This window comes from Ctenopharyngodon idella, chromosome 18 (assembly GCF_019924925.1).
Source record: "Ctenopharyngodon idella isolate HZGC_01 chromosome 18, HZGC01, whole genome shotgun sequence".
Taxonomy (NCBI): Eukaryota; Metazoa; Chordata; class Actinopteri; order Cypriniformes; family Xenocyprididae; genus Ctenopharyngodon; species Ctenopharyngodon idella.
Window position 1 is genome coordinate 11,837,366 of NC_067237.1, and position 23,968 is coordinate 11,861,333.

The following is a 23,968-nucleotide window of genomic DNA, read 5'->3' on the forward strand; positions in this document are numbered from 1 at the left end:
GTAGTTTAGATATATTTTTAAGATGGAAGAATGCGGTTTTACAGATGCTAGTAACATGGCCTTCAAATGAAAGATTGGTATCAAAGAGCACACCCAGGTTCCTAAGAGACGACGAAGACTTAACAGAGCAGCCATCAAGTGTTAGACAGTATTCTAGGATATTACGTGAAGAAGTTTTTGGTCCAAAAATTAGAATCTCTGTTTTTTCTGAATTTAGTAGTAGGAAATTACTGGTCATCCAATTTTTTATATCAGCTATGCATTCTGTTAATTTTGTGAATTGGTAAGTTTCGTCAGGGCGCGAAGAAATATAGAGCTGAGTATCATCAGCGTAACAGTGAAAACTAACGCCATGCTTCCTAATGATATCTCCCAAGGGTAGCATGTACAGAGTGAACAGCAACGGTCCTAGTACTGAGCCTTGCGGTACTCCATATTGAACTTGTGATCGATATGACATCTCTTCGTTTACTACTACAGACTGATAACGATCAGATAAGTATGATTTGAACCATGACAATGCAATTCCACTAATGCCAACATAATTTTCGAGTCTATTTAAAAGAATATTGTGATCAATAGTGTCAAATGCAGCACTAAGATCCAGTAACACTAATAGAAAGATACAACCACGATCTGATGATAAGAGCAAATCATTAGTAACTCTAATGAGAGCAGTCTCAGTACTATGGTACGGTCTAAATCCTGACTGGAAATCCTCACAGATACTATTTCTTTCTAAAAAGGAACATAGTTGTGATGATACTACCTTTTCTAGTATTTTTGACAGAAAAGTGAGATTTGAGATCGGCCTGTAATTGACTAATTCTCTAGGATCAAGTTGTGGTTTTTTAATAAGAGGTTTAATAATAGCCAGCTTAAAAGTTTTCGGTACGTATCCTAGTGATAAAGATGAATTGACGATATTAAGAAGAGGATCTATAACCTCTGGAAGCATTTCTTTTAATAGCTTAGTCGGTATAGGGTCTAACATACATGTTGTTGATTTTGATGATTTAACAAGTTTAGACAATTCTTCCTCTCCTAAAGCAGTAAATGAACTGAATTTTTCCTCAGAGACACTACAATGCACTATCTGACGTGATACTGTAATAGACGGTTGCATGGTTATTATTTTTTCTCTAATATTATCAATCTTGCAAGTAAAGAAGTTCATAAAGTCATTACTGCTGTGCTCTTTGGAAACATCAGAAGTTGAAGCTTTATTTCTTGTTAATTTAGCCACTGTATCAAATAAATACCTAGGGTTGTGTTTATTTTCTTCTAAAAGTTTTGAAAAATAAGCAGATCTAGCAGATTTTAAGGCCTTTCTGTACTCAATCATTCTCTCTCTCCACGAAATGCAAAATACTTCTAGTTTTGTTTTCTTCCAGCTGCGCTCCATTTTTCTGGCTGCTAACTTTAGGGCCCGAGTGAGCTAGTAATGCATTACAGTAATCTAGTCTAGAGGTCATGAATGCATGAACTATTTTTTCTGCATCAGAAAGAGATAACATGTTCCGTAGCTTAGCAATGTTTCTTAGGCGGAAGAAGGCTGTTTTTGTAACATGAAATATGATTTTCGAAGGACAAGTTGCTGTCTAATATAACACCCAGGTCTTTAACTGTCGAGGATGAAGTAACAGTACATCCTTCTAAATGCAAATTGTAGTCTAAGAGATTATGTGTGCAGGTTTTTGGTCCAATAAGTAATACCTGTCTTGTCTGAATTTAATAGAAGAAAATTACTGGTCATCCACAGTTTTCCATCTTTAACACACTCTGTCAATTTGGATAATTTAGATTTCATCTGGTCGTGTTGAAATATATAACTGAGTATCATCGGCATAGCAGTGGAAACTAATTCCATGTTTTCTTATAATATTACCAAGTGGCAGCATATATATTGAAAATAGCAGAGGACCTAACACAGATCCTTGCGGCACTCCATAATTTACTAATGTTATCTTAGATTTTTCCCTGTTTAAATATACAAAATGGTAACGGTCTGATAGGTACGATCTAAACCACCTTAATGCTTGTCTCTGAATACCAGTGTAATTTTTTAGTCGATCTAAGAGTATTTTATGATCTATAGTGTCAAACACAAGTAACACTAGTATTAATATACAGCCTTGGTCAGAAGCTAAAAGTAAGTCATTTGTAATTTTAACAAGCGCAGTTTCTGTGCCTGAATCCTGACTGAAATTTTTCATAGATATCAATTTTTTGCAAGGACGAGCACAAATGAGCGGACACAACTTTTTCTAGTATTTTAGACATAAATAGAATATTTGAGATGGGTCTATAATTTGCTAATACATTTGGATCTAATTGTGGTTTCTTAATGAGAGACTTAATAACTGCCAGCTTGAACGGTCTTGAGACATGACCTAGAGATAAAGACAAGTTAATAATATTGAGAAGAGGCTTTTCTGCTACAGGTAACAATTCTTTCAGTAGTTTAGTGGGTATTGGATCTAACAAACATGTTGTTAGTTTAGATGCAATGATATTTAGCGCTTCCTGTCTTATAGTTGTAAAGCACTGCAACTGTTCTTGAGGGGCAATAATTGAGGCTGAATCATAAAACTCTGTCAAAGGTTGTATATTTACAATTGTATTTCTGATGCTTTCGATTTTCTCAGTAAAGACATTCATAAAGTCATTACTCCTAAACTGTAATGGAATATTCTGTTATGGTGATGTCTTTTTATTTGTTAATCTAGCCACTGTACTAAACAAGAACCTTGGATTGTTTTGGTTACTGTCTATTAGTTTGTGGAGATGGTCAGCCCTGGCTTCTTTTATAGCATTTTTATAACGGGAAGTGCTGTCTTTTGTAGGAAACTTTTTCCTCGTCGAAGCAGAGACCAGGAGACGTTGGGATATCTTTCACGCAGAAGTTACTCTTTATTGAGGAACGCGCTGTGCGTCGCTGTAGTCATCCAAGTCCAACTAAAGCAGTGTACTTGGTAGTTCATATACATTCAAGGGGGAGGGATACATAGAGTAGAGGTGGAGAAAATCTAAACAAAGCATGCAAATGCAGTGCAGGAATCAGCCCATTCCCTACATTTCCCAGCCATGATCTAATCAGCATAACAGTGTCATTCAAATGCATAGGTGCTAATCCAATCAGTCTGACAGTATCGCCCATACCTTTACATTATCATAGAGACAAAGGCAGAGCTGTGTCTTGAGCTTGTCCTGCCAAATGGACAGGAAGTGCATGAAGACAAAAGGTCAATGTTACAAACACCTGGGCTGCCTGCCTTGATCTCCTTAAATTGTCATTATCTTTACCTCAAAATGTTAAATACAATATACTTCACCTTAGTATTTCATGTGAGGTTATGTCAGGATGTAGGATCAGCAGATCTTAAACAGATTCTTAAATTTGTAATCCCACACTTTCCATGCGATTCTAAAGACCTCTAAATGGGTTTGTCTCCATTTGCGCTCTAGATTACGAGTTTCTCTCTTTATGGCACGAGTAATACTGTTGTACCATGGTGCAGTACTTTTCTCTCTAACCTTTTTTAATCTCATGGGTGCAACAGTATCTAATGTACTAGAGAAAATGGTGCCCATACTGCTAGTCATTTCCTCAAGTTCATTTGTGTGTTTGGGTACACTGAGCAGCTGAGACAGATCAGGCAGGTTATTTGTGAATCTATCTATCTATCTATCTATCTATCTATCTATCTATCTATCTACCTATCTAGTTAAGGAGAAATCACGCCTTAAGTGTCATACTTAAAGGAAAAACTTTATGCAAGGTGCTTTATGCAACCGGGCACTGATCCTCATGTGCTTTATTTCCTTTATATTGTGCCTCCTTCCCTCATGTCTTTGCTGGTTCGTTGTGTGTGCTTTGTGGTGTTTTCTGGTTTTCGCTCTTGTAGTTATCTTAGCTCTTGCTCTAGTTATTTTTTGATCTTATTTTCAGTAACAAAGTATCCTTGTTGCTATTTTTTTTTCTAGTACTGTTTTGCTTAGTTTAGCTCTCGTGCATTCTAACCTAGTTTAGATTTTCTTTTGTTTTAGAATTTTATTTCTACTTGTTTTCTTCAATTTTATTTTTTCCTGTTAAGAGAAAGTCCTGCTTTTCTTTTGCAATTCCAGTTTTTTATTTCTAGGATTTTAGCTCTTTCGTTTATACCTTTTCTTTTCTTTTTTTTAATTTGAGTTTCGTTAGCTTTAATTATATTCTTGTTTCTTTACATTTGTTTCTTTAGTCATTGATGTTATTAGATTATTTTTTGGTTCTCTTATTTGTTATATCTTGTCTGTCTTGTCTTGTGTCTCGTCTTGTATGTTTCTTGTGTTTGTTCCTGCCTTGTATCCTGAGTTCCCTGGCCACTGACTCTTAACTGCCTGGCAGCCTGACTGGTGCAACTATCAAACTCAAGTTATAAGCTTCTGGTTCTGTGAGTCTCTACCTGGCGGAAAGACTGATTCTACATCTGAGATCTACATCAAGCTACGAGTTCCTTGTGTTCCTGCCTGGTCCTTCCTCTCTGAATCCTGACAATGACAATGCAGTGCACTGTTCATCACCCCATACCTGTTCTTACAACAGGAATTTCTTATTGCAGTTAAATGTACAGTTAATTAAATAAATATGTACTTTGATAATTTGCGTGCGCAAATTGTGTGTGTGAGAATGTATTCCCGTTCTGCTCTCAACCTTAAAAATGTCTTCTTTGGACCCTGCATGTAGTCACATTTAAAGTATCTACCATTAAACACATTTCTTACCTATTAAACTAATTTAAACTTCATATAAAATGTATGACAAAATACATATAATATATTACAAAAATAAATAAATAAATAAATAAAACAACTTGAATCATTCTGTTAACTCAAACTCTCTCACCATTTAGCTTTAAAGGGATCATGAAATAGAGAATCAAAATGTTATTGGTACTTACATATAAGAGGTTACTCTATAATCAAAACATACTGCAAGTTTCAGAACTCAAAATTAACTTCCCAGTTTATATTATGAATTATTCTTTTCTACCATTCTCAAACACCAGGATTTGAAATTGGAAGAATTGTGTTGTCATGATTCTCCTTGACACGCCCCCTTAACATGCGTCTTCATTGTATATAATGTAGCCCAGGTAGCAATTGGGGGTTAGGTGCCTTGCTCAAGGGCACCTCAGTTGTGGGCAATGTGGGTGGAGAGAGCGCTGTTCATTCACTCCCCCCACCTACATTTCCTGCCGGTACTGAGACTCGAACCTACAACCTCTCGGAGAGCTCAGAGTTTGGTCCAAACCTAGAGTACTCCCCCCGGATGTGATAGGAATAGTTAGAAATAGAAGTGAGGAGATGGGGTGGTGGAGGGATGCTGATAAACTGTCAACAAACAGAGGTAAGTCTGCTGTATATTTACCTCTTATCATTAATTGAGTTGATTAACTGAATGCGCTCCTCTCGTGTTAATTAGGTTAATTATCTGAACGTGCTCCTCCCGAACTTTGTTAATAAAACATAATTTCACAAGCTCTCACTTACATATAATTAGATAGTAAAGGTTATGCGTATTTGGTGTGCTGTCTGGGGGGAGGGCTCCAAGCTCGGAATTTGGCCTGAACCCAGAGTACTCCCCCAAAAAGCAAATTAGCAAAGGACAGCTGCCAGACTAAAGACCCCCCCAAATGACCCCAAGATTTGGCGGGCTGGTGTTTCAAAACGAAGCCTGGTCGTTTGACCGAGAGGGACCTCAGACGGGGGCCTCACCGGATGGAGAAAGAGAAAACATGGGGAAAGAGAAAACATGGGCGCTCGACCGGGAGGGCCCTCACAGCATCCAGCGGGAGTTCAATACTCACTGCATTAGACGGTAAGCCTCGCTGGATGGGGAAAGGGAAAACGTGGAATTTTTTTTTTTTTTTTTTAGCTGATGAGGGTTTGACACTTCTGCGGCAGTGAAGTAAAAAATATTTTCACTATTGAACGGATTGATGGTGTTAATTGAGGTGGATATGGTGAGCCTGTAGGTTTGAGTGTGTGAGAACAAGCTGGAGCTGAAGAATTTAGCTGATAAGGGTTCATTGAGCTTCTTTGATGTGGAAGCAATAGGAGCGAATATAACTCTTAAAAGCCTTTGGCAACCAGCCACTGAGAGATTGAATCTGATGCTGGGAGCGGCCTTTTTGAGCAGCTGTGGTTGCTGCACCTATGTGTAGTGATTTTTACTCCATTCACTGGTGACGTAGTGATTTTTGATCACGTGTCACTTAAGGTGTGGTTATGGGTGTATCAGATGACCCATCCCCTCTTTTGTAATACGGAGCACCAGTCAAGAATACTATCTTAAAAATTTAAGAACACTCCAAAAAGAGTTGTTCAATTATTCAGAATTAATATAAACTGGAGGGAGTCGGTCAACTAGTAGAGTCTTTGATCATCAACACAAGGAAGACACAGTTATAATAAAATCAATGGAATTTATTAACAATAGACATGCAAGAGTAAATACCACAACGATTAATAATAAAGTAATGAATATGCACTTCTAAAAGATAGTAAAATAATAATCAAAGGAAAATACTGAATTAAATCGGCGAAACAAATAAATGAAGTGAACACAGAATGGATAAATGTAATGCGGTTGAACTGAATGTAGAATGGAAGAAAATTGTATGGGAATGCTTCTTATGGAAACCACCTAATGGCTCTGGTAAAATGGTGATAAATAATTGCTTATTTATCATTCAACAAATAATATCCCTATTATTTGTAACAAGCTGACCTCAAGTAACTATTATCTAAAAAGGTTAGAAAAACATATGCTGCATGTGTAAACTAATGCCAAGGTCTCTAGAAAGAGGTTTGGTAAATTTATATTTACGTTCCACACAGTCGGGTGATCAATCCGGTAGCAGAGACGTCTTCCACTGATGATGCTGGCTGCGTGCAGTGGGAGGGCGCGGAGTTGCGATCCAGTAGTCGTGCCACTCTTGGCTGGAGGATGCTGAACTTCGGTTGCGCCAAGAGGGTCCTTTAGGATGGACTGGGCAGCTGGGTCAGATGAATCTTCACAGGTTCCTTTGCAGGCTGGCTGCGTCGCTGACGAGCCGTGTAGTACAGGCAATGTCTGCCGATGCAGAGGTCCTTTACGGACTGGGCTGCACTGCTGTAGGAGCCGTAAGGGTCAGATGAAGTCCCTCAATGCTGGGGCCCTTTTTTGCAGCTAGAGTGCAGCTGGAAGCAATGTGAAAGGTTTTGCTCGCAAAAGCTTAACCTTAACTCTCTTGTAGTCTCTTTCCTCGTCAGGTCAGAAACTCAGGATATGGAGTGTCTGTTAATGTCTCCTTCCCCGTCGAGCTGGAAACGCAGAACAAGGGTGTGTCTACCTGGGGGACATATTTATCCCTTTCTGATGAGGAGGAGATTGAAATGTGGCACCTTGCCGATCCTGGAGTGTGATTGGCCACTGTTATCTGAAGCAGCCCCGGTGTTGCCCATCCTAGTGTGGAACTCGTTTGCATAGCATAAAGTACAGTGTTAAAATAGTGTCTTTAACATTTTACCCATGCATTATTTATTTACCAAACCTCTTTCAAATTATTAAAGGCATCGTAGGGAACAGATAGACACCAAACACGATATGGAATGGTTAAGTCATCGTCCATGCATTTGTTTATCTGTTAACAGGTCTGTCCCATGACCTGTTGTTTTAACAGTCAGTAACCATTAACATAAAATGTGCTTTGCATGAAGATGGAGTGGACGCGATGCAGTTTAAACCAAATTAAGGCCTCCAAACATAGCTATGAATGGATTTAGATAGATCTCTGTGTGAGTTTGGTGGTTAGAGTCAATGTGTCATCCAATGAGAAGTCCTCTCCTTGGTTTTGGTGGGTGCAGAAGGTCCCCCTTCCTGCTCTGGAAGAGGTGTCTGGCAGTTGTCCTAACATCTGATATTGCTGAACATTTGTTTATGTTCATTCACCAAAGATCCAATCACAGTGTGGCACATCTTCTTACACACCAGCAGTTAGAGAGGGGCCCTGTTGTAAACTGGTCCCTGGAATGCCATCTTAACTGTTGTTCACAACATATGCAAAATGAAAGACTGGAAAAGTGATCTGGTGGAATGCTGAGCTGGGGTGGCAGATAGGCAGTCTGGGCCTGCGCTGCTAGTGGAGGCAGCCTCATGCTAGGGTCTGCGGTTGGAGATGTAGGCCGGGAAAAGAAAGTGAGTTTGAGACTGATGACTGGGCCTACGCTGCTTGCAGATGCATCCTCAGGCTAGGGTCTGCTGAAGGACCTCTAGGTCACTGGTAGGAGAAAAGGTTAGAGGCAGCAGGAGGATAAAGTGTTATCTTTGCCTGCATCACTGGCGGAGGCAGCCTTGCGCTAGGAGGAGGAATGGGGAAGGTTAGAGACAGCGGGATGAAATGGCTGAGACGACTGAGCTTGCTTCGCTAGCAAAGGCAACCTAACACTAGGGGGAAGGCATTAGTTTAGAGGGACAGACATTGTTGAATGGGGTGCGGCGCCAGGGAAAGCCATGGTGTGTGGCTGAGCGGAGGGAGGAGGAGAGTGGGGCCTGGAGGTGGCGGAATCTGGGGCGTGGCCCAGGCTTGCTAAAGGCCTGCTGCCATGGCCTGACGCTCATCTTCAAGTGTGTGAATTGAAGATGCGAGGGAGAGGAGATATGAGATAGAGGGGTGGCCTTGTGGGATTATGCACATTGTGAAGTTTAAGTGGCCACGCAAAGACAGCAGTTCGCATTTAGGACACTGTGTCCTGACTAGGAAGGTGGATGTAACCAGAAATATCCTATTAATTTTTCCTTGTGCAGTGAGGCCTGCAGATTAACTGTATCCGAGTTGATGCCTAGGAATTCAATGGATGTGCTGGACTCATGGTTTTATCCTGGTAGATTGGAATCCAGAGTGCAGTGAAAACAGTGTGGGGTGGAGATATCAATTATTAAAAGTTTTGTAAATGTTCTTTGATGAGAAAAGCCTAAAATGCTTTGTAACCTGCATATATTAGACTCTGACACATCGGTTCGATACTGTGGTTTAATACTATAATTAGGGATGCACCGATACCGATACCGGTATCGGTATTGGGCTGATACCAAGCTCATGTACTTGTACTCATACTCGTAAAAATACCCCCGATACCAAAGAACGATACCTCACGTGACATATCTGACAGAATTTTCCACGCACAGAGATACCGGCGGCAGCAGCAGAAACAATGTCAGCCTCAGGGGTGTGGAAATACTTCAAAATTAATGATGACAACCAACACATTGCGAACTGCATGCAAATCATGCTGAATGACAGACCAGAAGCGCTCTCTCTCGCACTCTCTCTCTCTCTCTCTCTCTCTCCCTCTCCTTCTTGCGCGCGATCCAAGTTCTCTCAGACAACGCGTGGTCATTTCTCCTTGTGCCTGAATGGTCAAATGCACAAATAGTTGTCAAAATGTCCATCGTGTGGAGTATTTCACGTAAATACAGTCGGTTATGGCGTAAGTGGACGTAAACAGTTGGCTGAAAACAGGATATGTGTCAGTATATTACATCCTTGGATTCAGTCTTAAGGGAGAGTAGCCTAATTAAATATTTGTCTGCCATTAATGTTAATAAAACAACAAAAGATGTTAAATAAATGTATATATATTATATCATGAAATAAAATATTGCCCACTTGTCCCGTATTCCACATGAGAAATCTGGTCACCCTAGGTTGTGTTTACATTCGTTCACAGTGTTATTGTCATGAATATGGCTCCCACGGTTCATCCTCCGGACCGCCGGAGGGAGCCATCACCGGAATATTGATTCTCCACCATTCGGACTTCATTTCCCATAGGCCCTCATTCCTGCGACTGATTGCACACACACACCTGCACTGCATCACGCACACACTATTTAAGACACGCATACACACCACATCTTAACGAAGTCTTGATTTGCTACGGTAGTCATTTCTGAGCGTTATTCTGTGGACTGATATCTTGTTGTTACCTGGACTGTTTATCTCTTGTGAACCCCTGCCGCCTGCCCTGAACCTTGCCTGTACCCTGGACTGTGTTTGTTTGCCGCCTGTCTTGATCCTTGCCTGTCCCTGTTTACAGTACTGCTCTGCCCTTGTCTGTACTACTGCTGTGTTTAATAAAGCTGCAAATGGATCCACACTCTGTTGATCCATCATTACAGTTATGTTATAAACATTTGTTCTGTAATATTTGTTTAGCACTCTTTGAAAGGCAGGTTATATATATATATATATATTTTTTTTTAATGACTTTGGTAATTATGCCCTTTGAAGGTTATTGGACATTGTGAAATTTGTGCTTTAAGTTTGTGACAAGCACATAAAAATTATTACTTTTTTCATTGGAGTAATAATAAAGAAGCTGTCCTACATGCATTAGTCTCACTGTGTTGTACTTGGAAAACTGCCACATCACCAAAAAAAGAAAAAAGAAAAAAAAAAGAAAAAAAAAAATCTGTATCCGTATCGGCTAGTACCAGAAAAAAAAATATCGGTACTTGTACTCGGTCCTTAAAAATGGTATCGGTGCATCCCTAACTGTAATCATTGTTCGATGTCGAATGATCATAAAACAGCAAAGTACCGTTTGATTTAGATTGTTTGTTCCTTTATCTGATGCTGGTTTGAGTGGCACACGTACATTCATTTAATAAAGTTCGAAAGAGACTCGCTTATAGTAAAAGTAAAAGAACTTTGTATAATAAAAATGTGCGCCTTGAATTTATTCAATTGTGTTCGACAATCACTAAAGGATCACTAAACCTTCCATGAAACACTGCTTGTATGATAAATATATGAAGAGTTGCAAAAACAGATAAACACCACGTTTAAAAAAAAAATGAACTGACTGCAGTGCGTTATTCTCCACATATAGCACGTTCTGAACCCTAAATACATTTTGTCAAAAAAGCCAGTATTGTCCACTGTCAAGGCATTGCGAGTTTACGTTTTTTGCCAGAAATCAACAAGCACCCTTACTGTTTGTTTACAGAACCCGATAAGTCCGTTTTAGCGAATCAGCGCACAGTATTCAGGTCAGGTGACAAGGCTGCTAGTCACTTCGAAAAGACACGCTAGCTGGGGGGAGTTTCGTCTAAAGACCTATTAGGACGGTAATTGTTTCTCAGGGAGACGTAAGGTATTTTCACCATTTACAGACGGTAGACTGTGATTTTATTGCCATCCGAATCCAGAATGTCAGTGTTTTCTCCCACCACCCGTGTAAAAAAAATCCCCGGCCGAATTACCTACTGTTTTTTGACAAACACCAAGGTTGTGTGGTTTAATTGCCATCTGAATCCATGTCACAGAGTTTTTAAAAGGGGATCATTCTAAAAGTCATTTTGTAAACCCGTTTGACCACCGATGAGCACCGTATGGTAACTGTTGTCAGTTGCGCTTTGCGGTAATTTGACCACAAAGAACTGGCTTTTTTGCATGCATTTTAAAAACGGACACATTCATAACCGAAACGCTAGAAAGTTTTTACAGGAATAATCTTTCATCACCGCTCCACTACAGCAAGAGGGTGCTGATAAAACCAAAATGAAAAAAAAAGAAGAAGAAAAACACAAAAACATCTGAAATGGGCCATTATCATGGTGGCCACAGGTATGTAATACAATTTGAAAACATGTAACGTTATTTTGTATTGTATCTGTTAATTTACACATTTTTAAAATGACATCCATAATTTTGAGAGAACACAGAAAATCATTTAAAACCGAAAAAAGTGTCAAGTTCCTATTAAGTAGGATATTTGAATTAATAATACAAAAATATATTATTCCTTATTAAAAGTTAAATATTAAAATTATTATTTTTTAATTTTATTAAAAATATAATTAAATATTACTTTATGAATTGTCATTTTCTTTATAGCTGACAATCTTGTGACTACCCCTGAGCCACCAGTGAAAAGAAGCAGCATTTTCTGGGAGACAGATGTGCTGGAACACTTCACAGATAGTCAGTGGTATCAGAACTTCAGAATGCCACAAGAGGCATTTCTGAATCTCTGTGGCTTGCTCAGTCCCTATATTCAAAACCAAAATACAGTTATGAAAAGTCCAGTGCCTCTACAAAAGACAGCGGCCCTTACCCACTACAGACTTGCCAGCAGTGTTGAATTTCATGATTTGGCCAACCTTTTTGGCATTGGCATGAGCACAGCATGCAACATTTTCTGGGAAGTGTGTGAGGCTTTGTGCCATCTCAAGAAGAAAATGGTAAAAAGACCAAGATCTTTACAAGACCTGCAATCCATCATTGATGGGTTTAAAGGAAATAAAATGGGTTTCCTTTGTGTGCTGGGACCCTGGATGGTACTCACATCCACATTATTGCTCCTTCACGGTACTGCACTGATTATTACAACAGAAAGGAATGGTATAGTGTGCAGCTTCAGGGCCGTGTAGACCATAAGTACAGGTTTATGGACTTTGATGTTGGCTGGCCAGGGAAGTGCCATGAGTCGTTTGTCAAAGCTTTGTCACAAGTTTGAAAATGGTACTTTCATTCCATTACTTACAAGGTCCATTGAAGGAGTGGAAATCCAGCCTCTCATTGTACCAGACTCTGCATACAGCATATCTTAACCATGTGATGAAACCTTTCCCTGACGGTACATTGAGAAAACCACAGAAGGAGTTTAACATATGCTTGAGCAGGGCTCGCATACATGTTGAGCATGCTTTTGGCCGCCTGAAAGGTAGATGGTGCTGCATCATGAAGAGAAATGACAGTGCAGCAAACAACATCAAGTATGTCATGGTGGCCTGCATTGTGTTACATAACTTGCGTGAAGAGTGGAACCGGGAGTATGTTGACACAGCCCACCAGCCTCCAGAAAACACAGATTTACCACAGGACATTCCATCCTTTCCCAGTGCGTCTGAGTTGACCGCCTGCCCTGAACAGCCTGACTCACCAACCTGTACTGCAGAAGAAATTCGACAGGCAATAATGCTTCATGTATCAACACAATAGGAGTGTAAACACCTTTTTGAAAATCAGGGTTCCCACTCTAAGCCAAATGTCAAATTCCCTGACTTTTCCCTGACTTTCACTGACTAAAAAGCTGAATTTCCATGACCCATAATGAACGGAACAGGCCACTGTTGTGCTGAGCACTGAGCAGACAAAAATCAGCCACAGGCAGTATTTTAAATCCATCTATTTGCAAGCTTTATTTACTTGTTCACAGATGTTTTTAGTACAAAACTAAGTTAAACACTCATACACACTCCTTTTTGTTTTTGCGCTTTTACCTGTTAAATGCACTTTGATATTTTTTGGTACTATTTCTACAGAAATTAATTTATAGTTTTTATGCTTTCAGGGGTTAAACGCTTTAGAGGATTTTCTGTTTCTCATCAAGTTCATCATTCAGTCTTTTGATTTCGTCACATTTAGATTTGCAGACTGTTTGACACTAGTCTATTTCTGTAAATGGTTATGATTATTTAAGTCTGAAATAAATAGTTAATAATTATTAAATAATTAATATTTAATATTAATATTTTTCCTTCAGAAGTAATGTTGGTAGTTTATCCAATGTGCATTTATTAATTTATTCACATTTATTCATTCTACTATGGTGGCTAAACGAAGGTAACAGCTACGCATGACCAATTTGAAAATTCTGTGTGACTGCCACTAGGGGAAAAGGCGGCTTACCATGTCCTTTTTTTTTTTTTTTTTAGCTTAATGTGTCCTAACCAGACTTGACCATGCTACAAGACGACAAAATCAATCATAAATTACAGCCACTCATAACAGCGTGTGGGTGGGCTCTGTTCCCAGCTTAACACAAAAACCAAACGAAATTAAACTAAACAAAATTGAACCATAAAACATGTTTCAAAATACATACTCAAGTGACTGATACAATCTTTGTCATGAAATACACTTGTTCGGGCTTTGCTTAATATTAAAATGGTTTGAGCTTGAATATCATTTTGCATGACTTTAATAGCCACTATGAGAGCAACAAAGGATAATTTACCTCAGAGTTTGAAAAAAAATAATAAAAGGAAACAAGAATGTTCAAACTGTAAGTAATAGATACTTTTCTTTGTGCATTTATGTCCTTGTTCCCTCTCTATGACCTGAACTATTAGCTGCAAAATACTAGAAATATAGAAACCATTTCAAAAATAGAATCCTTTGTCTTGTCACGGCTGGTTAGGACAGTCTTTGAAGTGGTCATTTTGTAGCCAAAGCTCTTGAAATTTACAGTTTCCTGGCATGTTTGCCTTAGTTAACAGGTACAGCTGACTGCATTTGACTTAAGTTGATGAGCGGGAAGGGAATAAAATGCCACTGAAAAATAGCCTAACCATGACAATACGCAAAACACGTGAAACAACGCAATAAAAAAAAAAAAAAACGCAGTATAGAAAAATTATATTTTGATTAATGGAAACTAAAATTTAAATCGACAAACAAAAATCCCTGATATTCCATGACTTAGACAAAAAATATAGAATTCCCAGACTTTCAATGTCTGGAATAGACCTTTTAAAATTCCATGATATTCCAGAAATTCCATGACCCGTGGGAACCCTGAAAAATGTACAATGGTGTAGTAAAAGTAACCAGTATACTCCCATGTTTAGTACAACAAAATATTTTATTTCAAATAGCAATAGTATACTTTTTCTCTGTTATTAACTTTGAATAAGGATGTGTAGGAAACTTTTTGCTCGTCGAAGCAGAGACCAGGAGACGTTGGGATATCTTTTCAAGCAGAAGTTACTCTTTATTGAGAAACGCGCTGTGCGTCGCTGTAGTCATCCAAGTCTAACTAAGGCAGTGTACTTGGTAGTTCATATACATTCAAGGGGGAGGGATACATAGAGTAGAGGTGGAGACAATCTAAACAAAGCATGCAAATGCAGTGCAGGAATCAGCCCATTCCCTACATTTCCCAGCCATGATCTAATCAGCATAACGGTGTCATTCAAATGCATAGGTGCTAATCCAATCAGTCTGGCAGTATTGCCCATACCTTTACATTATCATAGAGACAAAGGCACAGCTGTGCTTTGAGCTTGTTCTGCCAAATGGTTAGGAAGTGTATGAAGACAAAAGGTTAATTTCACAGACACCTGGGCTGCCTGCCTTGATCTCCTTAGAATGTCATTATCTTTACCTCAGAATTTAAAACACAATGTATAGAAAGTTTTCAGTTCATATACTATTACATTGGAACCTAGATATAACATAGTACAAATTTGTAATCCCACAGATGAAATGAATGCACTGTAGAAGTACAGAACCTGCATATATATATATATATATATATATATATATATATATAAGAACAATTTTTACTCAGAGCATTCTTTCAGTGGGTGTAGTCACTGCAAGTTTTGTAGGTTAACCCTCTGGGGTCTGAGGATTTTCGGGGCCCTGGAGAAGTTTTGACATGCCCTGACATTTGTGCTTTTTTCAGTTGTTCATAAACATATTAATGGAAAAAGTGTCATTACACTGTATTCAGCACAAACTAGGCTACAATAATATGTGAGGAACATGTATGTACATGTTTGTGTTTTTGAAGGAATAACGTTTATGCGTGGTTATTGAAAAAACAAAAAACATAAGTCACTGAAATAAAGCCCAAAAAAATATATAAAATCTGTGTTCACAAGACTTCTGGGTATTGGAGGTTGTAGACTAGAGTTTTTGCTTAAAAATTATGTAAAAATTATCCTGCCTACTCGTTCATATAAAACAATATATTGATTTAGTTTTTGTAAGACACTTTTTGTCAAGAAACACAGTATGCGTGGAGGCGTGAATCATCATGAATAATGAGGTAATTCACACCTGAGAAGACAAAAGAATCGCATAAAGACCTCTAATGACCTGCATAATAATGAGGCCTTTCAGTCAGGTAGGCTGTGAAAAAACCCTCTGTGATCATGTCTCAAGCTCATCATGGTGTATATCAAACATACAGAAAAAACAGCAATACTGTGAAATGTTATTACAATTTAAAATAATGGTATTCTATTATATACTTTAAAATATAATGGATTTCTGTGATGCAAAGCGTCTGAACATTCATGTTACTTCTATGGCATTTCATATAGCCTTTTAGCTTAAAAGCATGCACATTTGGAGAAATATTGATGGATTCTCATATGTTTGTCAATTTTCTGTACAGAAGAGTAATATTTATTCAATATTTATTGTCATCACTATGAACGCTGGATACTGTGTTTTCAATTCATACTTGCAGCCGGAGGGCGCTCTGTGCACATTTAGTCCACAAATTAATCTAAAGAAGAACAGGACATTCCAGGAACTAACGGCATGTCTTCCAGAGGTCTCTAACCATGGCTTTAACATACAGATAAACACTTTTCAAGACAATAAATACATGATTGAGACGATGTATACATGTATTGCCTCAGAATTTGCGTCTGACTAGCGCTCACTCCGTGGGCGTGGCCGCATTAGTGGATAATGAGCTGAATCACGGACTTCTGACATGTGTCTATTTTCATACAGATTACATAAACACAGAATTTTTGTTTTCGATTTGACTTACACGATTTAAAACCTGACATTTCAACGTTTCTTTAGACATAAGTCTAATTTTTTGTGATTAGTTTTCACTAAGTTACAGTTCATTTTCTGAGAACTATCAGATTGGACTTCGTTCAGAGGGAGACGACAGATCACGCATCATGTTAGTTTTCTTTATTTTGCAAAAAGCACAACATTTTGTTTTTACTCTGAGTGTACAGAAATAAAAGAAGATATTCCACAGATTAAAATGGTGTATAACTCTTAATTGTATGTGCAACATTAACGGAGTATTCTGAGTCTCTTTCACACTGGTAAGAAAAAAAACGAGGTGGTATTGCCGGCGTGACCGCCGACCCGAGGGAGTTAAACCTCCCCGGGGATGTGCTTAATACCATTTCTTAGGCGAGAGCCCCGTCCATGAGACGCCTCTACGCCCAGAAGTGGTCGGTCTTCGTTGACTGGTGCTCCGCACGAAACGAAGACCCTGTTGAGTGTGACGTATCCCCGATACTGTCATTTCTCCTGGAGCGTCTTAACAAGGGCCTCACCCCTTCTACGCTCAAGGTGTACATAGCAGCCATTGCAGCGTTCCACGCTCCCATCGCTGGCCAATCAGTGGGTCGAAACAGCCTCATTGTGCGTTTCCTGAGAGGTTCTAAGCGGTTGAACCCCCCACGTCCTCTCACTGTTCCCACTTGGGACCTTTCCACGGTCCTCAGAGTGCTCAAAGGGCCTGCCTTTGAGCCGCTGCGGTCAGCTGACCTTCGGCCCTTAACGCTCAAGACCGCTCTGCTACTTGCATTAGCATCAGTCAAGCGTGTTGGTGACCTGCAGGCCCTCTCTGTGAGCCCTGCATGCCTTGAATTTGGGCCCAACGACTCAAAGGTCTTTTTAAAACCCAGGCATGGCTACGTCCCTAAAGTGCTCTCGACCCCGTTCAGAGCACAAGTCACTTCCCTCTCAGCACTGCCTCCCTCGTCGAACAAGCGAGAGTAGGAATTACTCTGCCCAGTTAGGGCATTGAGGACCTACATTGAGCGGTCACAGCTGTTTTGGCAATCTGACCAGCTTTTTGTCTGCTTTGGCGGCCGCACCAAAGGGTCTCCGGTCTCAAAGCAGCGACTCTCGCGTTGGATAGTCGACGCTATCGCTCTATGTTACTCCTCTATGGGCCTTGATTGCCCCATAGGATTTAGAGCCCACTCCACGAGAGGGATGGCCTGGTCTAGTGGAGTCTCTATCAAAGACATCTGTGAGGCGGCCGGCTGGTCCTCGCCATCCACTTTTGTCAGACTTTATAACCTGGACATCCCGACCTTGCAAGCTCAGGTCCTCTCGGTGTGATACGACAGCATCTGTCGAGTTCCACCATCATGCCACTTCCAGGGAGCTATCTCCCTCTTTGCAAGTGTAACATAAAGGGTTCGATGGCTCCGGCCCTACGGTGTCCATGATAAGTTGAGTCGGGCCCTGCCGTGGCATGGAGCGGTTGAATTCGTTCCCCATACGCAGTACGAGTGAAGTATCGAAAGGGAATGTACTCGGTTATGAACGTAACCTCGGTTCCCTGAGATACGGAACGAGTACTGCGTTCTATGCCGTGCCACGAGGCTGCGGCTTCAGTGTCGTCACTTCAGTCGAATGACCTGAAATCCTATGGCGAAATGCCCGCTTATATAGCCATATGCCCCGCCCATTTTGATGGGCTTTGGTGCGCCGCATCGCCATAGGCTCGCGCAGCTCCGCCGCGCCATCATTGGCTCAAAAAGTTCTCTAGTTTGAACCAATGGCCGTGCAGTTACACTGCGCTATTGAAAAAGGCTTCAGCAGCGAGGAAAAGGAGACCTTTCCCCATACGCAGTACTCGTTCCGTATCTCAGGGAACCAAGGTTACGTTCGTAACTGAGTATGTTTCTGCGTTTTTGCACAGGTGATTGATTACTTAAGATATTTTGCTATCATTATATTCATTAGAATATAACATGTTATTGATATGAAACTGTTTATATATTTATTTATTACACTTAATTTATAAATAAGTAAATAGATTAGTATAAAATGTTTTGAATTTCCTGATGTTGTGTATTATATTATATAGTATTATTATTATATGTATACATATTAAATTTTTTACTGAATTATTTTGTTTATTCGTAGGAGCTGATCTCCTTGTTGCAAAGTTTATTCATGTCCGGTACATTTAGCCAAAGAGTTTCTTCACAAGAAGTCCCCAGTCCCACACCTGTGGATGTGTGTTGGAAGTTCCAAGTAGTTACACTTCGTACCTTGAGCTTGCAGAAGAGTTTGCAAATGTCCTTGATGCAAACGTATGGGTGATGGATACTGCATAAAGGTAAGGATACAGAAAATAACCAATGTCAGTAATACTTGTGAATTATCCTTATCTAATATTATCCTCAATGTTGTGTTTGTCCAAGGTGGTCAGACAGTATGTGCAGCAGCAGCAGCAGCAGCAGCATGTTATTCCATCTCAATTTCATTGTTTATGTATTTATGTTTCCTGTTCTCAGTGTTTATATACAAAAAATTGTTCTTACAAATTTTACAAAAGCAACAATGTTAGAAGTTTATTAATTAGGAGGTTTATTAATGAATTCTGTTCTACTGAATACAGTGTTTTAAAAAATAAACAAACAGAAAAGATACAAAAGACAATCTGGCATTTTTTAAATTAAATATGTATATGTAGCATACAAGACTATACAGCAAAAACATTAAATAGATGAACAGATGAATACCATAAAAAACAGACAAAAGCCATCACCTGACTATGCTGCTGGTGTTCCCAAAACAGTCTGCCACCAGTACATGACATATGTAGTCTTCTGTGTCATATAATTCAGGTAGGGTGTACATAACATCTGGTCAACCGTGGGGTACAAGGCTGTTCCTTGAAGGATGAATCAGGTGGCTGTTCCAAGTGTCTTTGGTGGAATCCAGATCTTCCTGTAAAAGTCACAAATAGTGGTAAATCACTACTCTCTCTCTCTCTCTCTCTCTGTCTGTGTGTGTGTGTGTGTGTGTGTGTGTGTGTGTTGTTTTTACTACTTTGTGAGGACCAAATGTCTGCACAAAGATAGTAAAATGAGGAAAGTTTGACAAGACAACATCTTTTATATAAGACTAAATATGACTCCATAAACCATGCCCCTTCACTACAATCTCCTTAAACCTATACAATGGGTCTTAATTTTAACATTCTTATAAGAATTTATTTCTGTGATCAAAGCTGAATTGTCATCATTATTACTCCAGTCATCAGTCACATGATCCCTCAGAAAACATTCTAGTATGCTGATTATTATTGTCATCATTGTTGGAAACTGCTTGGTTTTGTTTGTTTGTTTTTTAACCTGTGATGCTTTTTCAGGATTATTTGATGAATAAAAAGTAAAAATAAATAGATAAATAAATAGCAGCATTTACTTAAATCTTTTGTTTTTTTCTTGAAAGAAATCAATACTTTTATTCTTCAAGGATGAGCAAAATTCATAAAAAGGGACAGTAAAAACTTATATTGTTACAAAAGGTTATACATATATATATATATATATATATATACACATATATATATATATATATATATATATATATATATACATACATATATATATATATATATATATATGTATGTATAACCTTTTGTAACAATGTAAGTTTTTACTTTGCAGCAAAACAGTTTCTAACATTGATAATAAGTCAGCATATTAGAATGATTTCTGAAGGATCATGTGACACTGAAATCAGCTTTGATAATAAATCGGATGAATTATATTTTAAAGTATATTAAAAAAGAACAGTTATTTTAAATTGCAATAATATTTTACATATACATATTTCTTTTTTTTTCTCTGTATTTTTGACCAAATAAATGCAGCCATGATGAGAAGAAGAGACTTCTTTAAAAAGTGTATATACATATATATATATATACGCTGGTATATATAGAATGTTAAAATTAAGACAGTTCTCTGTGATGGATAAGTGTAGTACATTCTTTGATGTTGTCTTTTTGGAGTCCAACTGAAGGACCCAACAACATCATAAATTCTTTATTTTACTATCTTTGTGGAGATATTTGGACCCCACAAACTAGTATAAACAAGGTTGTGTGTGTGTGTGTGTGTGAGAGAGAGAGAGAGAGAGAGAGAGAGAGAGTGAGTAAGAGAGAGAGGATTCAATATTTACCTGGATTAAGCCCATGAAACAGAATAACATAAGGTTCTTGTCCAAAAAGCTGCCATCAAAGTTGCCTTTAATTTGGTGAAAATATTCAAGCCAAAGTTCCACACACTCTTTTCTAAGGATAGCCCACCAGCTCTCAATTCTCTGGTTGGGCGTACTTTTGCCATAGATAAAGCTTTTTTCTCCAGCCATTGAATCAGCATCCCTATGTCGCAAGTACTGCTGTATATCCCTAATGGTGCTGTTTTCTGTTCCTATATCTGCTCTCAAGATTCGAGGACAGCCACCAAGACTTCTTACTGTCTCAAGGAAGTAACCCCCTATGACTTTAGGATCACTGCTTGTGCAGTACGCATTCAACCATAGCATTCTCCTTGAGAATCCATCTATTGCCCCATTGATACAAATGCCAAATGGCTTCAATTTATCATAAGAGTCAGCATGCCATAGAAAGTTGGGGCCTTTTGAAAAGTAAGCTCTTCTGTGCATTCTTCTTTTTCTTCGCATTTTGGTGCCCAGTGGGTCAAGAGTGAACAAAATGAGGCGGACGTCTTCTTTGCGCACATGAAGTCCTCTTTCCTTGCATTTAATGTACATCTATATCCATGCAATGCTCCTGAGCCTTGGAGCTCTTCCCTAACAAACTGAATAACATCAATTAAGTTGTCAAAATTTTTTCTGTGAAATAGTCCATTTCTACTTAAGATTTTTTTTTAAGTGTCTTCATGCTGATAATAATCCCATGTTTAACACTTAAAATATGAAGAATTTCTTAATACTTTAGACCTAGGTCATAGTAATGTTGAATTAGTCCAAATCTGTCCATCCTATAGGGCAAGGAATAAATGTGAGCTCAAGGTGGATGGAAGTCGAAGGGCAGACACACAGAGAGAGAGAGAGAGTCATTATTTTTATCTTTTAAAGTACATTTTGGGCAGAAAGCTTAGTATAATAAAATCACCAAAACAGGTCTTCATGTTAAGAATGAATAGTACACAAACATTTCTAAAACAGTAAAAAGGTTTTTTTTAAAAAAAAAAAAAATAAAGCATTCATTAATTATTTTATGATAAACATACTGTCTTAAGTGCACTCATTTATAGTCATAAATTAAAAATAATTGATAAATAAATACATGAAGAGTTCAGATGCAAAAGTGCCACCTGAAATTTTCTTCTAAAATGAGCATTTTTATCAAGCCCGTATGTTTAGGTTCAGTAATATCACTTTAATGGCAATTAATAGGTCCTTTTCATTGGCATTAAAGTGAAATAACTGAACATAAACATACAAGCTTGATAAAAATGCTCATTTTAGAAGAAAATTTCAGATGGCACTTAGAGGCTTTTGCATCTTAAGTCTTCACATTTAAAAAATAAATACAATAAATAATAATAATTGTTGTTATTATTATTATTAGCCTATTGGTGCATTGAGGGAACGGACTGCAAAACCGTCGGCACTGATCGTCGGGCCGATGTTGTCTCGATGGACAAAGTTCGTAGCTCACGGAGCGTTTGCTCATCGGGAAAATGTTGCTCTCCGGCCGATGTGCGGACGATCCAAAGCTGTAAATACTGGCCGCTGTGCAGGGGCTTTCAAAACTAACGGGAAATCGACGAGGATCGTTTGCTTACCTTATGCTGGAACTATGTTGATTTCAGTCGAGTGAAACACGATGTTGATTTCAGTTGGGCTGAAGTTTTACACAGTTAACACATTTTCGTTTTTGAAAATCTCAAATACTTAATACTAATAGATAAATAAGCATGTTTATGTAATAATCACACATCACATTCAGTTATCATTGTTTTAATATTTACAAAATACAGTTACAGATAGCCTGCATGTTTAAGGCATACATCCTCCTATATACAACCCGTCAATATGACTAATAGAGAAGGCATTTACATTCAGATACACACAGAGGTATACAGAAAATTACAGGCTAAACAGTCTCAAGTTAAAAAATTAAAAGCAATATTTACTCATGAACAAAACTGGTCATGTTCTTTTGTACCAAACATGTTATTTTTATTGGAGCACTAAAGGAGATGTAAGGCAGAACATAAAGAGACTGACAGCCTGAGTCACAATTCACTATCAGTTTCTTTTCTAATGGTGACTGAGACTAAGTGACTCTCTCCTTTTGCTCATGCAAAAAGTTTGGTTTGGAACTCTGACCTGCAAATTCACATCACACGACTATGTGTAAAGAGTACAAAATCACTACATGTAGGTGTGACCTCTTGGCTAAATTAAAAAAAAAAATGTAGTAAAGTCGAGTAGACTGTATATTTTTATATTTTGAATATACTATTTGTTAAATGTTGAATTCAAGTTTATTAAAAGACTCTGCAGACGTCATATCACGCCAGTTACAGTGTATGAAGAAATTTTGCATGCTCAAAGTAGTGTGTCCACAGCTTAAATGTGAGCATATGAATATCTTAATTTCTGTTTCGAAGAATAGGACTTGTGCACCACCAGAAAAGAATTTGAAAAGGTTTAACTGTTGTGTTGTTTGTAAGAGAGAAAGAGAGAGAAAAGTTTGCAACTTCTAAAAAACATTGTGTGATTATTCTTTACAACTAGAAATCCCAGTGTCACAGGTGCTCAGTTTTGCTATAGTAATACCCTCTCAGAACATGGTAGTAATCAGCCATCCATGCAAAAGCAGAGGTCGGTGTGGTGTACTGTCCAGGCCAAGATCTGATGTCTTCATGCCTTCAGCTGGGGATCCCAGAGACCCTGCAATAAAAATAGTAGAGTTCAAAATCCATTGTACATGCCCATTACAAAGTATCGCATGGTAACATAAATCAACATTCCAGGTTCAATTTAACTTTAGCTCAATAGACGATATTTGTAGCATAATATTGCCCAAAAGAAACAGTTTTGACTTGCACTCTGAATATTCCTTTAATATGGCATTTTGTGAGAGGCCTTGTCACATTTTCTTCTATAAGTAATTTTTATTCAAAATTAATGATTAATATAAAATATAAAAGAATTCATGCATTTACAAACCTCATTTGGATAAATATGATGGTTTACACAGGAAAGCCTGTCAGTTATGCGCTGTAATGAAAAAGAAAAGACACATAACATATATACCTATCAAAATAGACTAATACAGATAGACTAATACAGTCTCTTGATCTGGGATAGTGGCA

At 38.4% G+C, this 23,968-nt stretch overlaps 1 protein-coding gene across 1 annotated transcript in view; it reads right to left on the bottom strand.

The window, feature by feature from the left end:
• Positions 1-3,138: 3,138 nt before the first annotated feature.
• The window catches only part of LOC127500116 (uncharacterized), a 673,680-nt gene continuing 652,850 nt past the window's right edge, over positions 3,139-23,968 (bottom strand). The window contains exon 2 of the mRNA XM_051871052.1: positions 3,139-3,162. The gene's annotated coding sequence lies outside the window, so the exon portion shown is untranslated. The remainder of the gene's footprint in view (positions 3,163-23,968) is intronic.